Source organism: Miscanthus floridulus, chromosome 3 (assembly GCF_019320115.1).
Source record: "Miscanthus floridulus cultivar M001 chromosome 3, ASM1932011v1, whole genome shotgun sequence".
In the NCBI taxonomy this organism is placed as follows: Eukaryota; Viridiplantae; Streptophyta; class Magnoliopsida; order Poales; family Poaceae; genus Miscanthus; species Miscanthus floridulus.
The window spans coordinates 18558538-18576936 of NC_089582.1; the positions used below are offsets into that span (position 1 = coordinate 18558538).

General features: G+C 49.7%; 1 long non-coding RNA gene across 1 annotated transcript; it reads left to right on the forward strand.

The window, feature by feature from the left end:
* Nucleotides 1-2202: 2202 nt before the first annotated feature.
* On the forward strand, nucleotides 2203-14281 carry LOC136545123 (uncharacterized). The gene is made up of 3 exons (XR_010780922.1): nucleotides 2203-2779; nucleotides 12746-12814; nucleotides 14138-14281. It is a non-coding gene; the product is annotated as an uncharacterized lncRNA (long non-coding RNA).
* Nucleotides 14282-18399: the final 4118 nt, after the last annotated feature.

The window sequence follows — 18399 nt, forward strand, 5'->3', positions numbered from 1 at the left end:
CAAATATGGTCTAACCTACTATATAATCTAGCGTGGTACGCTGACTGTACGTTAAACGTGGATCCAACCTGTGTCAATTAATCAATCATTATTTATATAATATTTATCATAAAAATGTAAATTATATAAAATAATTTACATCAGCAAAAAATAAATTAAAGTATTAAAATAATTTACAACAACAAATATATTAGGTTTATACTAAAATTAGAACTTTTAAAATAATACTAAAATTAGAAGTATCTTTTAATAGAGAAAACTTTTAATACTATAGGTAACTTTTAATATTATTATATTTGGACAGGGATGACACTGCTTGCAAAGTTTAGGGACCTGCGGTGATCACCTTGAAAAGTTCAGAGACCGGGACGACACCGCCAGCCAAGTTTAGGGACCTGCGGTGATCACCTTCAAAGTTTAGGGACCTGGATGACACCGTCTGTCATGTTTAGGGACCCACAGATATCACTTTAGAAGTTCAGGAACGTGGATGACACCGTCGGCCAAGTTCATGGACTGGCTGTGAATTTTGCTCAAAGGGGAATTAGATAGTTAAAATTTTTGGATGGTCATTTCAAGTTACAAATTAACCAGATGACAATATGCCCATTATTGAACTGCAAGAGTAAGGTGCCTTTCACTCTGACTTTGATGTCTCATGACGTAGTTACTTCCCCTTTGTTCAGATATCCAGGATTGCTGCCTTTCCATCCAATTTCACAACTGTTGTTCTGGGTAGATATCTACCATATTGAATCCGTGCTCATGGCTGATGAATATCCTACAAAGATTACGTAGACAGGTGAAGAAGAAGAACTAAATATAGTTTAATTAATGTACAGAAGCCTTCAAAAGTTTTTTTTTATATAAACAGAAGACAAAAAAATTGTTAGACATGCAGTCTCAGACCACTGGTTAGAGTTTCAGAAAACAATAATCTTGTCCACGACATAGGTTAAAAGCTTCGACTGTCATGCTACACATGCTTCAATATACATAGGCAAGGACATGCATGCCAACAAGCAGCTAGTTCTCTTAGCAAACTAACAGAACAGCAAAATTTTCATTACCTTCTTCCTGTAGTTAAACATGATGCTACAGCACAAATTAGTCCCAGGCCAAAGCACAGTAACCTTTTCCGCCTAGCAAAATTCAAGAAATATGTGCACTCTTATTATATTTCTGAAACATAGTTTTTGTGTCGTACAAAAATGTTCAAGGTAGGCCAATTCAGAAGTTATATTATATGGTAGTCGGCTGTTCTACTGAATGATAGAACACCAAATTCCACAAAAGAGATAGAGTACTGCAACAGAGCACTAATTTAAGAGAAGTTGGCTTATTGCTGTCAGTACCTGTAGGTTTGGGAGCACCAGAGATATAGCAGGTAGCAGCAGTGACACCATCTGTGTGTTTAAGTGTCGCTTCAGGTTTAATAATTGATTCAAGTGCATGAGCACAAGTTTTAGGAAGCTCTTCAATGTACTTCCACACCTGATTCATAGAAAACAATGCCTTTATCATTACACATTTTTGTTATTATATTTTGCTATGAAGATAGAGGTGTATGTATATTACCTTGGCAGTCTCATCCATAGATCCGGTAACTAAGAAGCATACATCATTGCAAGTGAAGTAACTAATTGAGCACATTGGTTCTGAATTATTGTGCAATTCAAGGTAAGGCCTCCGAAGAGATGGGACAAAATTATCGTAACACCACAGCTGAGAATAAAACACGAAGCAAGTAAATTAGTCCTAAGCCAATATCTGCTACTCATCGTCAGAAGAAATAAGGGGCCGATTCCTCATAACATTGCAATACTTGGAAAGAAACGAGTGATTCTCAGCTAGGAAACCAAGGGCCAACCATAAGGAATTGTGCTAAGTAACTGCAACAACGGTAGAACTCATACTGTGGAAATGGATGTTTATTTTAATAACAGATGTATTACAATTTACATTCTCAAGAATTTCATGAGATGAAACATCTGGCGTGATCCCCACAGTATCTAACATAATCTTTTGATATTTAATTCATTTGAATTCGTTCTGGTGTGAAACATTTGATTTTGTATTTTACATGGTAGATCTTTTTTTTTAATTGCGAGGGTATAGTTGGTAGATCCAGAAAGAGGATGTTTTTTCAACCTTCTGCAGTGGGCAAATAATTTTCTGCATTTACATATGCAGCAGTAAAGTTATAGCCTTGCAAGAGAAATTAACAAAAAAGAGGGAATAAGCAGAGACGGCGCGAGCCTAAGGTGAGCGCTGAGGCCGACTCGCCCGAGCGCCGACACCCCGCCGGCTGCCGCCCCGCCGGGGCCTGGCGCGGGTCGCCGTCGCCGAACTCTGTGGCTCCCTCCCTGCGGTGCCGCGCCGCCCCAGTCGAGGTGCCGACCGACAGACCAGGTTGCGCGCCGCTGGCGACGGCCGTCTTGTGCCGTGGTGCGCCAAGCTGCTGAGCAGAGCGCTACCCCCTGCTCCGGCAGCCACGCCGCCCCCTGCTACAAGGAGCGCCGTCCCAGCCCCAGCTCGATCAGGCAGGACGCCGCTCCGACCTCAACCACTCCCTCGACACTCCCTCGACGAGCTTGCATGTAAACTGTTCGATGTTTTGCCGCAACCAAGCGGGAGGCGGCTGAAGAAGATGATGTGATGGGCTCCTCCGCGGGCGTTCGTGTTCTGGCCGGCGACGGTGCAGCCCTCTTGCTGGTCATCCCCGAGTGATTTGGGGGTGCCCGAGCTCGGCCCCTCCATCGTCTTCTCGCCAACGTTCGTAAGTCTCCTAGCCCATGGCTGCTCCCTCCCTCCCGGGCCTCTCCTTTGAGCCGGGTCTCTCGATCCAAAAGGAGGTTTGGCGCAAGCTTGGTCTTCCCATTGGAGGCACCTCGTCTTTGCTCTCGTCGCTGCCTTTGGAAGATGCAAATTTCGCCTTTTCGGTTGATTCCGTGGGTCTCCTCCTTCAGGCTTCCATTGGAGGCAGTGCCGCTCATTTTAGAGTCTCCCAGCTGTCTAATCGAGTTTTCAAATTCTTTGTTTTCTCTAAGGGCCTGTTTGGAATGCGGGATTTTTATCCCGTTCCTGCGTTTTTCCTGTGAAATTGAACTGATTCCTATAAAATTCCTGTGTGATTCCTGTGAAATTCCTGCGTTCCAAACAGGCCCTAAACCTGTGGGGATTTTTGTTCACAACCTCCAGTCATTTGAATCTGAGCAGTTCAAGCTCTCCTTCCATCTCTTTTTTCCCCTAGAAAGAACACGACTTCATGCGTATTTCATTAAGAAGAAGGGTGCCGAAACAACGGCATTAACGGCGCATCTACGGGAGTTCTCATAGTGCAGGTTACAGAACCACAGAGCAAGTTGTTAGGAACCAAAACAGAATAGAAGAAAAAATACATCGACTCAAGTCTGCCAGCGAAGGAGATGAAGCCACGGTGCCAAAGCATCCACCGAGAAGAGGCGAGACCACGGCGCGAAGTATCCGCCCGAGCAACACGGCGGCAAAGCATCCGCCAAACTCCACGCGGCAAAGTATCCGCAAGAGGGGGGCTAACACGTCCTCAGAAGCTGAGGGGGGCTCCCGAAGCGACGGCGGCAAAGTATCCGCTCAAGTAGCAACGATGGTAAAACATCCGTCAAAGACCAAATGACTACGGCAACACCAAGCAGGCTGGACAAACCATCACGATGAGGAGGTTGAAGCACACATAGGCACAACACAGGAAGGATCAACTCCAGCGAGAGCGGTAGAAGGTTGCACAAAGTGCCCCAATGATGCCTTCAGGAAGGACATTGACATTCACAGACGCCAACAATGTTGGTAGAAGCACCCTAGTAGGTCTTTCAACCCTAGCCAGCTCCCGATGAACATAGACTTCGACGACGCCTTCAGGAAGTTGGATGGCACAGACTGCGTCACCACCGCTGGCCCGTAGAAACCGGGCAAGGTGTTTACCCAGACTGTTCGTCGACAGACAGGCCGCTGCAAGTCCTAGCCCCAGCTACCAACGGGAAGCTGGCCCCGCCACCGCCTTGAGCAGGTTGGGGAGCACTCTGGTGGTGGCCGGGGGAAGATGGCAATCGCCGTAGGTAGTGGTCGGCCAGATCTAGATGCTGGCAACCGCCCCGCCACGGTTCTGGGCAGATCTGCGCGCGGGGAGGTCAGCCACGGCGCCGACGGGCAGGAGCAGACCAGGCTCGGCCCTGGCCAGCATAGGCCTCTGGCAGGCAGTCGGCCATGGCCTCGACCTGGCTGGCTTGGGAAGGCCACCGCCACCACTGCATGCTAGGGGAAGGCGCCCCGGCCGTGTCCCCGGCAGCCGGCGCCTGAAGCTAGCCTGCCGGCTAGATCTGGCCGCTGGCTCCCAGCGTGGAGGCCAGCGCAGAGACGTATCCGACGAGCACCTCGGCCTAGAGCGCGCCCCTGGCGATGGCCGCGTCCACCGGCGCCCGGTATGCGTCGTCACGGGCGCCACCTCCGCCACCGCAAACAGCGCAAGAGGCCTACGACCATGCGGCACGCTACCTCGGCTAGCGCGGCGTCCATAACTGCAACAAGGCGTGGGGATCCAGCGCGGAACGTGAGGCCCCGGAGGCCGCCCATGCCGAGCACCCCGCTAGACGGCCAAGCACCGAGGGGAAACCGCCACTGGAGCAGCAGGCGCCGGATCCGCACACGGGGGCCTAGATTCGCCGCTCGGCCGGCCACACCAACTCGCCGGCGAAGATGACGGGTGGGGGTGGAGGAGGAGGGGGAGGGGGAGGGAGGGGGTGCTGCGGCCGGGCTCCCTTTTTTTCAGGGCCGCCGCTGGCTGCCGTCGCCGCACGCTGGATGGCGGCGACGGCGGCCAGAGGGAGGCGGGGAGGGGCGGCTTCTTACGGTGCCGGCAAGGTAGCCCCCGAGTCGCCCGTTGGGGGCGCTCGTGGGGGGGGGGAGGCCATGGTCCAAATAACTACTTTTCTCCTTGGGGGAATTCCTTGTGTGCAATTAAAAAAGATCGCAATGCCTTGTGTACCCCTGGAAGAATTCAGCGGTCTTCAGCGCCACTGCTCCAACTTTTTTGTGCCCTCCATGCCACTGCCGTCAGTTTGGGCTCTAACGTCGTCGAACTGCAGGTGTGAAAAGTCGAAAATATCCTTATATCTAAATATGTCATTGATTTTTTTTGAGCATCTTAACGACTTCAAATGAAAAAACTCAAAACTAGAAAGTTATAGATCTTGTCGAGATCTATAATTTTCATATAAAAATTATTTTTATTTAATTCCGCAAAAAAATAAATATGATTTTTCTAAGATATATTAATCATATCAAATCATATTTTTTTGTGTGGATATGATTAATATATCTTAGAAAAAATATAGGATATCCAGCCCTTTCTTCTCGGACAAGCTTATGTCAGGTTTGCGTACCACATTGATCGTGATAACTTTGTGCTAAATGGACCGTATCCTTACCAAGATGTCCATTTCACCTTCACCAAGCACAATGAAGGGCGAGGAGACGTGCCTACTTCAACACTTGCCCCAGGACTATTGGAGTTGGGAGTTTCTGCAGAATGCTATTGGATCCTTTGGAAAATTGCTCTCGTGGGTGGACAACAAGAAAAAGCTGACCAGAGTTCTCGTCAGAGCAAGACTTGTTGATCTTCCCTCAGTACCTCACTTCATAGGTTTTTCTGAGACTGAGGTCCTTGAAAGTGGGTCTTGGACAGTGCAGTGTGAAATTTTGCAGAGGCAACTTCTGGGTGGAGATTGGAAATGCTCCTTTTCAGTTCTTCGGTTTGGGTCAGCAAGTCATTGGTCAGCTGCCAGACCTGAATGAAGCTCAACTGTCAATGTTCTATCAATGTAGCTATCTGCACTCAACTACCACCGATTGATCAAGGATACTCCTACATCAAACTTTCATACGCGCGATCAGACTGATCCAAGATGGGAATATCACTATGGTGTTATTAAGACCTCTGCCATGCCGATGATTGGTGGGGCTCTGGATGATAGATAGATTATTAGTAGAAAAAGGAATGAAAGCAGGACCAAGGCCTAGAGGTCCCCAGCGTCATTTTGTATATATTCAGTTTATAAATATGATCCTCACTTTCTTAGTGGCAGTTGTTGAAACTACCCTATCACGTAACTTGTTTATACACAAGCCATGACGTAGCGAAAAGGATCATATGAATAAAAAGGTAAAGATCAAGACTAGTGGGTACTTAATTAATTGTTAGTGTTGTTTGCACGCTTCCTTCTACGAATGCCTATGCTTAGTCCGATACTGTACATTAGGCTTTGAGAGGGCATTTCAGAAAAGTAACTATTTTTACTTTGGGTGTACTTGCAGCTAGGGTAAATTTCTCAATATATGAACATGCATTTGTGTAAAATTATAAATAATTATTATGGTAAAAACACTAAAAACATTGAACAAGTATGGTGTACCATAAAAGAGCTCTTAATAAATGGATAGGATGATAAAATAAATGTGATAACTAGCTAGTACTTAATCAAGACATCAAACTTTACTATAGATTGCACTGTCGCGCGTCTGCTGAGCTGACACGGTTGTTCAAACTAAGCTATCATGGATTGAACAATATAATAGAGCCATATATATGGTGGAATCGAAGGAAGCAGCGAGAACAAAAGTAATAACTAAAGTACAAAACATGAGCCGGCAGCCTTCTTAAGCAACATATATTAGGAGTTCTGAAGGCCTCCCCTTTTTGGAAGAAATAAAGGAACCTCAGGTGGACGGCAAAGACAACGAGTGCAGAAAAATACATAGTGAATTTCTGCAATGATAGAAGAAAACTAAATAAAGCTACTTACGTGTTTGATGAATTTTTGTCGATTTATTTAAGATCCTATATTTATCACTATATTTATATGCGTGCACTGATATGTGTGCGCTCTATTTATATGGAAATATATATATATATATATATATATATATATATATATATATATATATATATATATATATATAAAGATAAAATAGAGACCAATGAAGGTTTGGCCGAGAAAAAAATGGCTGCTAGCTAATTAGCCTTGAGGCGGGCGAGCGGGATGATGATCAATCAATCAAGAAAAGTGTAAAGGTAGACAGTCCTTCCCCAGCGTGTGTTTAATCAGGTTGTGGTGTCTGGAAACTTTTTGGAGGCGCGCAAAACACTGAAAACTGGTTGGCTCATAATCACCCGAATATGAACACAACCATATCCAGGTGCAAATCAAAGAGGTACGTTGCTTGGATATGATTAGCGCTAAGCATGGTTTTCAGTCGGCAGGTGCAACTCCTCTGCTCGATCCCAGCGTGAGTCAACATCACCGACTGCTCTCTCCTGGTAAGTAAGGGGTGTTAACTCCCCACCCAAACCCTAGGACCCTTGGCACCTACCCCGCCGCCGCCGGCGGCGCCCCACCCCTACCCTACCCTTCCTGCGTCCGACCCCCCTCTCCTTTTCCTCACTCGAGTGCTGCTTGGGCAATGCCGCTGCTCGAGTCAGACTGCTCCGCCGTCGATCCCCATGCGCCGGTGGCGGCCGTCGCCGTCGCCAACAAACTGGAGCCGCGCCTGGAGGCTATATCTAGCGATTCCTGGTCACCTGCTCGTCCTCGCGCGGGCTCCGGCGCTGGCGAGCACGTGGAGCAGTCGCCGTCGGCGCCCATTCCACAGACCGCCGTGGCTTCCTCCTCATCCACCGGCGTCCCATCTCCCCAGCTGCAGCCGGAGTTCGCCGTCGGGCCCCTCCTCTGACGCCCCCTGGCCACCGGTGGCGGACGATGCGGCTGCGGCCACCTCCTCCGCTGGCGCCCCAACAATGGTCGCCCCATGGTCGAGCTTGGGGAGCAGCTCCGGTCCCACCCCGCCGCCGCCGAGCACCCCCAGCTCGCCCCACCTCTCACCAGACGCCGACCCCTTCGACGCCTTCCTCATCGACCCGTCTGGGCCTCGAGTTGATGGGTGCTAGACCAACAGGAGCAGCTCATCCTGAGGCCATTGTCCTCCCTCTCCCCACACGCCACTCCCTTGTAGCCTGGGGGAAATTCGGTAGGGCGCTCGAAGGCCCGTCGTTGGGTGGACGATGACCTCGGCGACTCCGATGTGGAAGTGTGGCTGACCATCTACCCAAGCCCCTACCTTGACGTGGTTCTTCGTGAGCCGTAGGCGCCGAGGAAGTCACCGCTGCTTGTAAGAGATCGGCCGCGCTCCATCGTCGTGGTTGGCGCCTACAGCTAAGCAACCGATCAGGCGTGCACCGGCCGTCGGCGCAAGCGCAACAACCACCGTCGGCCACGCCCATGATTCATTCACGGACTACCTGTCTGAGGCAAGGAAGCGGCAGCCGGACATGATCATGAGCGGCGTGTACCAGTTCACATGTAGCTCAGTCCACGCTCTAGCGCCTGCCAGTGCATCTCCACTCCGGACGCTGACGACTGGCGTGAGGTCCTAGCGTAGTGGTCGTCATGTGGCGCCGGCGGGGCACGACCCGCTCGCACTGCATCTTCGGTGAACCATTGGGCCCCTACCCGCTACCCGGTAGACCTGTGTGAGAAGTGCTTCAACTATCTCTCCACCACGCATAGGGAGGCAACCTGTCGGCTGCCTCCATACCGCCTTCGATGCAAGGGGTTCCCACACCTCGCATGGGACTACAAACGACGGCGGATGGTGCCTCCTACCTCTGGCACATCTGGTGCCATAGAAGTCTGGCCAGGACGACCTGGACCGGAGCGTACCTCAGACACCCAACTGCCCATTGGACGCTCTAGACAAGGTCGTCGTGACACCTCGCGCACTCAGGGCGACACGCTGGGCTCAGATGGAGCTACGTCGAGTGCGGCTGGGCGTGGCGGTGGAGGGCGTCCACGCCGGAGACGTCGACGACGGCGAGGGGGGACGTCACCGTTGTGGGAACGACCTCCTCTGCGCCACAGATAGTGCTGGTGCTGGGAAGGTCATGGCGAGCCGACCAGTGAGACGCGCCATATTTAGGGCCTCTCTGAGCTCGATCTGTTGTTGCTCTGACCTTACCCGGATGCCACACGCCACACGCGAAGTCTCGGAGGATCCGATGCTGGAGGAGGTTGCCTCATTCACAACCAGCAGTGCATGCACCTGCGCCACTTCGATGATGGCCTCCCACCCTGCTCAGTTGGCAGCGGACTTGGTTCCACCGCCTATCGAGTGCGGTCAGTCTCAGGTCATGCCACCTCAAGCCACGCAGACCACCACAGGAGCTGACACGCCTACGTAGGACGAGGTGGGTAGTTCGCCTGGCTTCGGTCTGGCCGAGCCCGCTGTGGTGGCAGACATGTTCAGTACGCCGCCTCTAGAGGACCGCACGGTCGATGTCAGCGATAGCTCCATCGCACGCCACCTCAAGAGCTTCACTAGGTGTGTTTTGAAGAAGGTTGACTCTTCGCTTATTCGGGAGCCTCCCAAGCAGCCTCCTGCTAAGCCGGTGCTGCCGATGTGGAGCAGGCGATTGGTGGCTCAGAGCCCCTCTCGAGTACCTGCTTCCAAGCGAGGTGAGGTGCTGATCATGCAGCGTATGGGCTACACCAAGGTTCCATCAGCGCCATCCACATAGGAGTTGGAGGCCTTTCACAAGATCTTCGACGGCAACCTGACTACATCCAATGCCGAAGCACTGGAAGCGCTCTTCCCAGATGGTGGAAAGGGCTCATCTAGGCAGTCGTGGAGGCGCAAGGCCACCTAGTTGTTTTCTATTTATGTAATATCGAAATTAAAGGTCTTTTGCTAGGATGGTCCAGCTACGACTGTTTTTGGTCGACCTTCTTCGATGTTCGATAGAGACGCGTTGTCTATATGTTTAAACTCTTCTTCTTAATACAAGGATATACAAATCTTTTGCGTATTTGAGAAAAAAAGTACGATCCAACAGGCATGTGCCACTACCCCATGGCTTCGAGTTCTAGCTAAGAAGAAACCATTGCTAGCTGGTGATGTTTGGATTGGGTCAAACCAATGAAATCACATGCATGCGGCATCCTAGTGCGGCTCCCAAAGTGGCGAAGAGATCTATATATGGGATCCAATCTCAACATGCATTACTATTCTAACTGAGAAGCAAGCTGTCACATAAAAGAATATAGGAGGTAATGTTAAGTGGCGGGCCCTATAGAGTATAGACACCTGCTGTGAAGTCCGTGTGTCCGGTCACTGCCTCGTTCAGCGTCCGGTCACTGCTGCTGACGCATGCTATTGCCGAGCAACTGATCGGACGCGTCCGGTCCTCATAGGGCCACGTCCGGTCTCCTCTGCCGAGCTCATTTCTTCGTGATCTTACGTCCGACTTGGTTCCCATCTTCGTGCTTGGACTTTGCTTGATATCTTGGGTCTTCTCTTGTGCTTCTAGGGTCTTGCTTATGGTGTTGATCGTGGGATTATCATGTCGCCTTCGTCTAAGTCACGTCTTGCATCCTATTGAACTACAAAACAATTACTTGCAAATTCATTAGTCCAATTTGGTTGTGTTGGTCATCAAACACCAAAATCCAAAGTAAATGGGCCTAGGGTCCATTTTCCTTACAGTAGCCATTTTAGTTGTTGGCGGAGGTGGGGGTAAGGCTTCCATATGCCTAAGTGGTGCTTGGATAGGCTAGTTTGTCTCCATATAGGTAATGTGAGGAGGCCTAGGGTTTATATATGCTAAGTTGGCCTCAGCTCGATAGTTATTGGACTGCCCCTTTGTGGTGGTTGTTGAGCATTGGGTCACCATGCTGGCAGAAAGTTTGGGTAGTATGCTGCTGCTAGGGTGGATGGGTTTATTTGGGTAGAGTGGAGGCTTGGGTATATAGGGCAATATTGTTGTTGTTGCCAAGGCACGGCGGAGGTGTGGTTGATCTCTCTTGTGGGCTGCTGCGACGGAGGCCATGGGTTCTACTTCCTCTTTATCCTCTCTTGTGTTTCCTTGGCATTTGGGCAGTCTGTGGTGATGTGTCCTTTATTTTTGCCATGGAAAAAACAGTACTGCCTCTGCGGCTTTTGATTCTGGTTTCTGTTCCAATTTCTGCCTTGGTTGTCTCTTTTGTTATCTTGCTGGTTCTGTGGCTTGCTACTTTGGCTAGCCTACAAAGGCTGTTGATGTTGCTTATTGCTGCCTTGATTGTTTATGTTGAAGATATGCTGGTTTGGCCCTCGCTGTGACTGGTTCTGGCTCTTGTTATCTGTTGGTGCGGATCTATTGTTGTTTTGAGCTTGCTTGTACTACGCTTAGTCTTCCAATCTTGTATGGAGGTCGTTGTCGGATCTGCAGTATTTCTCAAACTCATTGTACAACTGCTCAATAGTTGAGGGCTTTTCTCTAGCTAGGAGGCATGTGAAGGCTCTGATACAGAGGCCCTTAATCGTTGCTTCAATGGCTATGTCTTCTGGGATGTTTGGTTGCCTTAACCCTATTGTTGCCACCAACGGAGGCTGTGACTGCTTCGAAGCTCATGATGAACTGTCCTGGGTCTTTCTTGCCATTGAACTTTGGTAAGGTGATAGGTTTGTAGGAAGACGGCCAAGGTGAGCTTTGGAGTCCTTATAATGGGGATTTGGGATCTATGGATCTTTGAAGTGGTGGGAGGTTGTAGGGGGTGCCGGGAGTTGGCTGAACTACAAGACTTGACTAGGGGTTAGGTTGGCTTTGAGGTGCTGGTTGAGTTTGATTGGAGTTATTGGAAAAGGGTTGGTTGGTTTGCAGACTTTGTGTAACAACCCAAAAATCCACACACGCTCCTCCAATGGGGCTCTCGCTACCACTGCAGCCCTGTCCATGCACGCCGACGAACCCACGCCGCCGTTCACCGTGGCCAGATCCCTAGGAAGCCCTAGCCATCGCCCCAACCCCACCGTCGCAGTCGCCCTAGCATAGGGAAGCTATTGCCTACCCTAATCGGACGCTAGCACCGTCGTGGGGACTTGCTGGTGACCTCACCGCCGGTGGGAGCCCCGTCGGAGAAGAGAAGGGGATTTTTCCCTCGTCGACCACGATCACGCCGACCATGATCACGCCAACCACGATCACGCCGACCACGATCACGCCGACCACGTCCCGAGTAGCTCCGCCGAGCTCCGACCACGACCACGTCGTGCACGTGAACCGAACCCTAGGAAGGAGTAAGTGGACCAAGTCCTTCATAGACCGGCTCTGCGGTCTATGGACCAACACGGGCGGGTTCACCTTGAACCGCGCCTCACCTGCGCCCGTGGATCATGTCCCGTTAGTGGCCCAGTAAGACAACGTGGCTGCACCAGTGCGCGCCATGTGGCGGGCCAAGCCTGGCCCAAATCTAGGCCCAACCAGCCCAGTCAAGGCCCGGCCTGTATTAGCCATTGACCGGTCAACGTTGACCGCTGACCAGGGCCACATGTCAGTGACACCGCTAGTGGGACCCCACCTGTCAGCTCGGAACCGAGATGATGACGTCATGCTGACGTCATACTGATGTCAGCATGCCACGTGGACCAACAGGAGCGTGACACGTGTTAGCACGATATTAATTCAGCCTTTTCCCATTTTCAAAAATGATTGAAACTTCAGAAATTCATAACTAATTCATACGAACTCAGAAAAATACAAGACCAGGACCAAAATTCATCTAAAATCGAGCTCTACGCAATGAACCCATGTTTGTGTGCATTTGGCTCTTTTGAATTTTTGTTGCTTCTTTGTGCTATTCTATAGACGTCGCTAACGTGACTATAATGTGATCATTTGTAGACTCGGAGGAGAACCAGACAGACGAGGACCGAGAGTACCGTGAGGAGTATGGAGATGACTACACTGAAGGTGTCACATCCCACCCAGTCTCGTAGCACCTATTACGCATGGCTAATATAGAGCTGCTATTGCTTTACTTTATTGTTATAATGACACTACGATAGGACTTGCATGGTAGTATGCTTACTTGATGGCCTTTACCTTGACGCAACCTTACCCCTGCTTACCCTGCTATTAGGCTAGACACACGCTGGCTGCTATATTTCATTGCTTACTACTTCTACTATGCTTGTACTACACTGATGCATGGTGGAAACTAGAGTTATCTGGACTATGGGGAGAGTGCTGCGTGTGTGACTTGGGTGTGTGGAGGGTAAGGGTTATGTCGATCAAGTTGGAGTATACGACAAGCCTAGGGAAAGTCTTGTCGTGAGGTGCTACCTGGGCACCCCTGGAATAAATACCTGTGGTGGGTAAATGGTATATGAGGTGGTCTTGGGTGTGAACCTGTGATGGGAGGAGCCCGGGGTGGAGGTGCTATGGTGGCACGGTAAATGGAAACCCTGATGAAGACATTCTGGCTTGGTCATTCCTAAGGACTTACTAGTACTCAGATTCACCGGGAAGCCTTACGTACCACTCGCCCTATATGGTGCGGGACGGCTGGACTACTTGGTAGGATATTACCACCACTGCTAGGTTGATAGCGGATAGTGTAAGGAGGTACGGGGCGTGGAGGATTTCCCCCACACCCTTTCGAGACTTCATGGAGACCATGTGGACCCGGCTCATGACTCACAGTTTCAGCCACCCTAGACTAGACTTGGGGTGTACCAGGGTTGAATGGTAGAGTGGCATTATCCTAGGCTAGCAAGTGGCCGGAATCAGCCTAGTTGACGACGGTTAGCAAAGAAGGCAGATCTTGTGATTATGTGAAACCTCTACAGAGTGTATAGTTGATCGATCGATACATGTGCCGACTTGTCGGCTATGGACCTTTGCTGGGTGTCGCTTAAACTAGATAGCGAGATGAGTCCTTCTCTTCTTCCCCCATGAGAGAGTGTCGGTCGTAGCCAGGGGCTACAGGCCATGAGACAGTGCCGAGAGGGAGTTGGCCTGTCGACTGAGCGATGGTATGGTGATGATATGGAGATGGTGGTATATCGATCCCAGGATCAAGAACTGGCTCTGGATGGGAATGGGGTGGAATGTGTGTGGGAATGGTGTTAAAACTTGAGTATACTATTATATACTTGATATGCTAATACATAGGAAACCCCAGCCTTATAGGTTCCTTGTGATTATATCCAACTTGCATCCAATTTCCACAAAGCATTGCTCATAGGGTGGGAGTGGCCAGTACAAATCGTACTGATAAATTTTGGCACACAGGTTCTGTTGAGGAGTTTAGCTCTGAGGAGTTTGACGGTTGAGGGGTTCGTTCCTACGCTCGAGTTTGGCGATCTCATCTTCAAGCTGTTCTGAATGAATGCTACCTTTGATTCCGCCAATGTGGTGATGTAATAATTTATGTAATTCCGCACTATTTGTACTCTGATATTATCATTGTATGAATGTGATATTCGACTGGAATCTGGGTAATATGATCTACAACGGTCTTATTACACTTTGACTCTGTGGATTTCCCTTTACGGAAATCGGGTCGCTTCAGTTGGTATCAGAGCCATACTTGACCCTAGGACGAAACCCTCAGAAATGAACGATAGAATAGGACGTGAACAACCCTTCTTTCGATTATATTTTGACCCTGCATTTACTTTTATGCAAGGCTTATCTATTTATTGACCTGCTAAACACATATTTCCTTAAAACATGCAGATGGCAACGAACGTCGAATGACCACCTATAGGACCGCTACCTCTGGACCACGCCAAGCTTACCTTCGACCTATGTGAGCTCGGAGGTTTTGCACAGACCCTCTGTCGAGTTCTCGTCATGTTAGGAGTCCTGGATGAGCTTGTCAAGGTCACCTACACCGGGAAGTCAGTTCAGGAAGGAGGAATCGAAGGATCGGTTGTCACCTCAGTCGAGTTCCCAGCTAGCACTACCTTACCTTCTGTTTTAGCTTTTATCGAGTTGACTATAGAGGACACAGTTGAGGAGGGACTGCGAGCTGTCTCACACAAGGCACTTCACAGAGTGATGAGGGACCACTATGAGCACCTGAAGACAACAGAGTTCCGACTACTTCCCTAGGCCCTCGACCTCAGCCTTACCCCTAGTGAGCAGAGTTTCGCAGCCGGTAGAGTTATCCTTGCCGAGGAGGACAGATGCCTTCGCGTCTCGGCTATCCACCTACTAGAGCAGGATAGGTACATGACCCAGCTTGAGCAGAGGAGACGTCAGGACTAGGCCCTTCTGTGGGAGTACCAGGAGCGAGACTCGCAGGGAACACAAGAGCAAGCTAGTCTACTTGAGACAGTTGCCAAGCTACAGGATGAGCTCAACCGTTGTGAAGAAGTCCACAGAGCCGAGGTCGCTGACTTACAGGACAAAGCCGCCAACCTAGGCAATAGGAACTGCTACCTCGATAGCAAGGTCTTGGAGTTGCAGAGAGAGTTGGATGACAAGAAGGCTGAGTTCAACCATAGAGGAGACAGAGAGAGGTCCAAGGGGATTGATATGCTGAAAATCCAATCTAAGAACAAGACCATGACCCAAGAGCTAGAGGAGTTTAGGAAAAAGGCCGTTCGCAACCAGGGTCACCTGATCGAGGCACTTAGGCAGAACGAGTACCTACATGACAAGTGTGAGAGGACTTGGCAGGCTTGGTAGAAGTCTGACAAGAAGCGCCTCAGGGAGATGAAGGGTATGTGGGATCAACTATCCAAGGAGATTCACAGCAAGACGAAGTCTAGGATAGAAGAGTTTGAGTTAGCCCCAACTTGCCTCAACCTAGACGCCTGCCCTACCCTACCTAGAGCTAAGCCTACTGAGGAGCTCGCTGAGGCCTTGAAGTACATGTCCTGACTTCATAGGTTTGACGAGGAGATCGAGATCGAGAACAGTCGTATCCTAGCTGCGGTGTACGAGTTAGAGTAGATGACCCTGCATGGTCATGAGTCATGTCAGTGGCTTCCATAAGTTGTATCCCATGATGTACCCCTTATGAGATGTAATATGAGTCACTATGCGTAGTACGATTCTCACGAGTCTTCGGGTGTAGCTACTTGAGATGAAGCTATGTAATAAAACCCATGTAATGAATGTTTTGGATCTTATTGCATCTTATGGATCTTATTGCTTCTTTGTAATGAGTGTTGGATAGTATAAATGTTCTTTAAATCGTCAAAATCACATAATCATACTGAATTATAAGCACTTATGGCACAAAAACTAAAATTCCTATGATCCGTGTTGCAGATGCCGAGCCGTCGATCTGCTCGCCTAATGAACCATGGACGTGCGCCCACCCCTGAACCAGTCGAACCCAACAGGGGGCGTGGTGGCAACAACCGTGGCCGTGGCCGTGGACATGGAGGGATACCCTTCAACTTGGAGAATACCCCGCCGCCTGAGGAGAACGTTCTACCACCACCACCACCGAACCTGGCAGAGGTGATGGCACAACAGACCCAGCTTCTTGCAGCTCTTGTAGATAGAGCAAACCATCGCCAGGGAGGTCAGCAGAATGACTTCCAAAGGAAGCTAGAAGGATTTCTAAAGCTGAGGCCACCTACCTATGATGGCACCGACCCTGACCCGCTTGTAGCCGATGACTGGCTCAAGGAGGTGGAAAAGAAGCTCGACCTCACCACCTTCACCAACGATGAGTGTGTTGGAGCTGCCACACACCAGCTCACAGGTGCAGCACACGCCTGGTGGGACAGTTTCAGTGATTCCCATGAGGACCCTGCCAACATCTCATGGGATGAGTTCGCCGAAGCATTCACTGAGTATCACATTCCCAAGGGTATCACGGAGGCCAAGGCCAAGGAGTTTCGCAACATCAAGATGGGAAAGGATAGGGTGACCGAGTACACTACTCATTTCACCAACCTTCTACGCTATGCACCTTCCTATGTTGTGAACTCTGAGAAGGAGAAGCTATACTATTACCGCAAGGGACTTAACCCGCACATCAAGCTGAAGTTTGGCGGTATTGAGAGTAGCACGCTGCGTGCTCTGGTGGATCGCTGCATCTAGATCGAGAAGGATCGAGCTGAAGCTGGAGAGGAGTACAGGGAGAGGAAGCGTAAGCCTGAGGAGTCTTTCCATGGCCGTGATCACAAGAGGTTCCGCAGATATGCACCATCCAGGGAACGCTCTCGCCACTACAGGGATGACAACCTTGGATCGAGTAGGGGTGGTGGAGGCTACACCACCAAATACTTCCGCCCTGCTCAAGATCATTACACCCAGGACTGTTATGCTCAGGACCGCAACACTCAGGACTGTTTCAACCATCCCCGCACAGCGAATGAACGCCCAGCACAGAACCGCTCTGCATCAAGCACTAGAAACTGGAAGGCACCCGCGCCAACCCCTATAGGCGGTGCGCCTTTCACCTGCTTCGCTTGTGGCCAACCGGGTCACAAAGCCGTTGAGTGCCCTTAGAACTCAGCCGCTCAGAAGCCTCAGTTCAAGGGATCTGCTACTCGTGGACGTCTCAACCATCTGGACGCCGAGGAAGCACATGCTACCCCTGACGTTGTGTACGGTATGTTTTTAGTTAAAGGCAATACTGCATCAGTTCTATTTGACTTTGGAGCAACTTGTTCTTACATATCATCTAAGTTTGCACGAGAGCATGACCTGCCTATAACCCCACATGGAAAGCCTATCATCACCAGCTCACCTTTAGGAGACCTAAAGTGCACCCACATCTGTAAGGGAGTGAGTCTTACCATTGAGGGTCTTATCTTTGAAGCCGACCTAACCTTGTTACCTTCCATGAGCCTAGATGTCATATTAGGTATGGATTGGCTAACCATTCACCAAGGCATCATATCATGTTCACCTAGATACGTCCAAGTGACCCATCAGGCCAAGTTATTAGGTGTGAACCTCAGTCCGAAAAGTCCACTTCTATCCTATGTGCCCTTAAAGCCTGTTCAGAATCACAAAAAGAGGAGAAGACAGTTCATGATGTGCTTGTGGTCAGAGACTATCCCGATGTATTCCCTGAAGAATTGCCAGGTATCCCACCAGACCGTGATGTAGAGTTCATCATTGATCTTTTGCTGGGAACAGGACCCATTGCCAAGAGACCCTATCGCATGTTAGTTGACGAACTAGCCGAGCTCAAGAAATAGCTTGATGAGCTCATCTCGAAGGGATATATCAGACCCAATGCTTTACCCTGGGGATCCCCTGTTCTGTTTGTTAAGAAGAAAGATGTCTCAATGAGAATGTGCATTGATTAACGGAACTTGAACGCAGTCACCATCAAGAACAAGTACCCCCTGCCAAGGATCGATGATTTGCTTGATCAGCTTCAAGGTGCCAAGTATTTCTCCAAGATTGATCTCAGATCTAGCTATCATCAGATGAAGATTCAAGAGAGTGACATCCTGAAGACAACTTTTGTGACTAGGTATGGGCAGTTTGAGTTCACTGTGGTGTCCTTTGGACTCACGAATGCTCCCGCATACTTCATGAACATGATGAATAAAGTTTTCATGGATGATCTG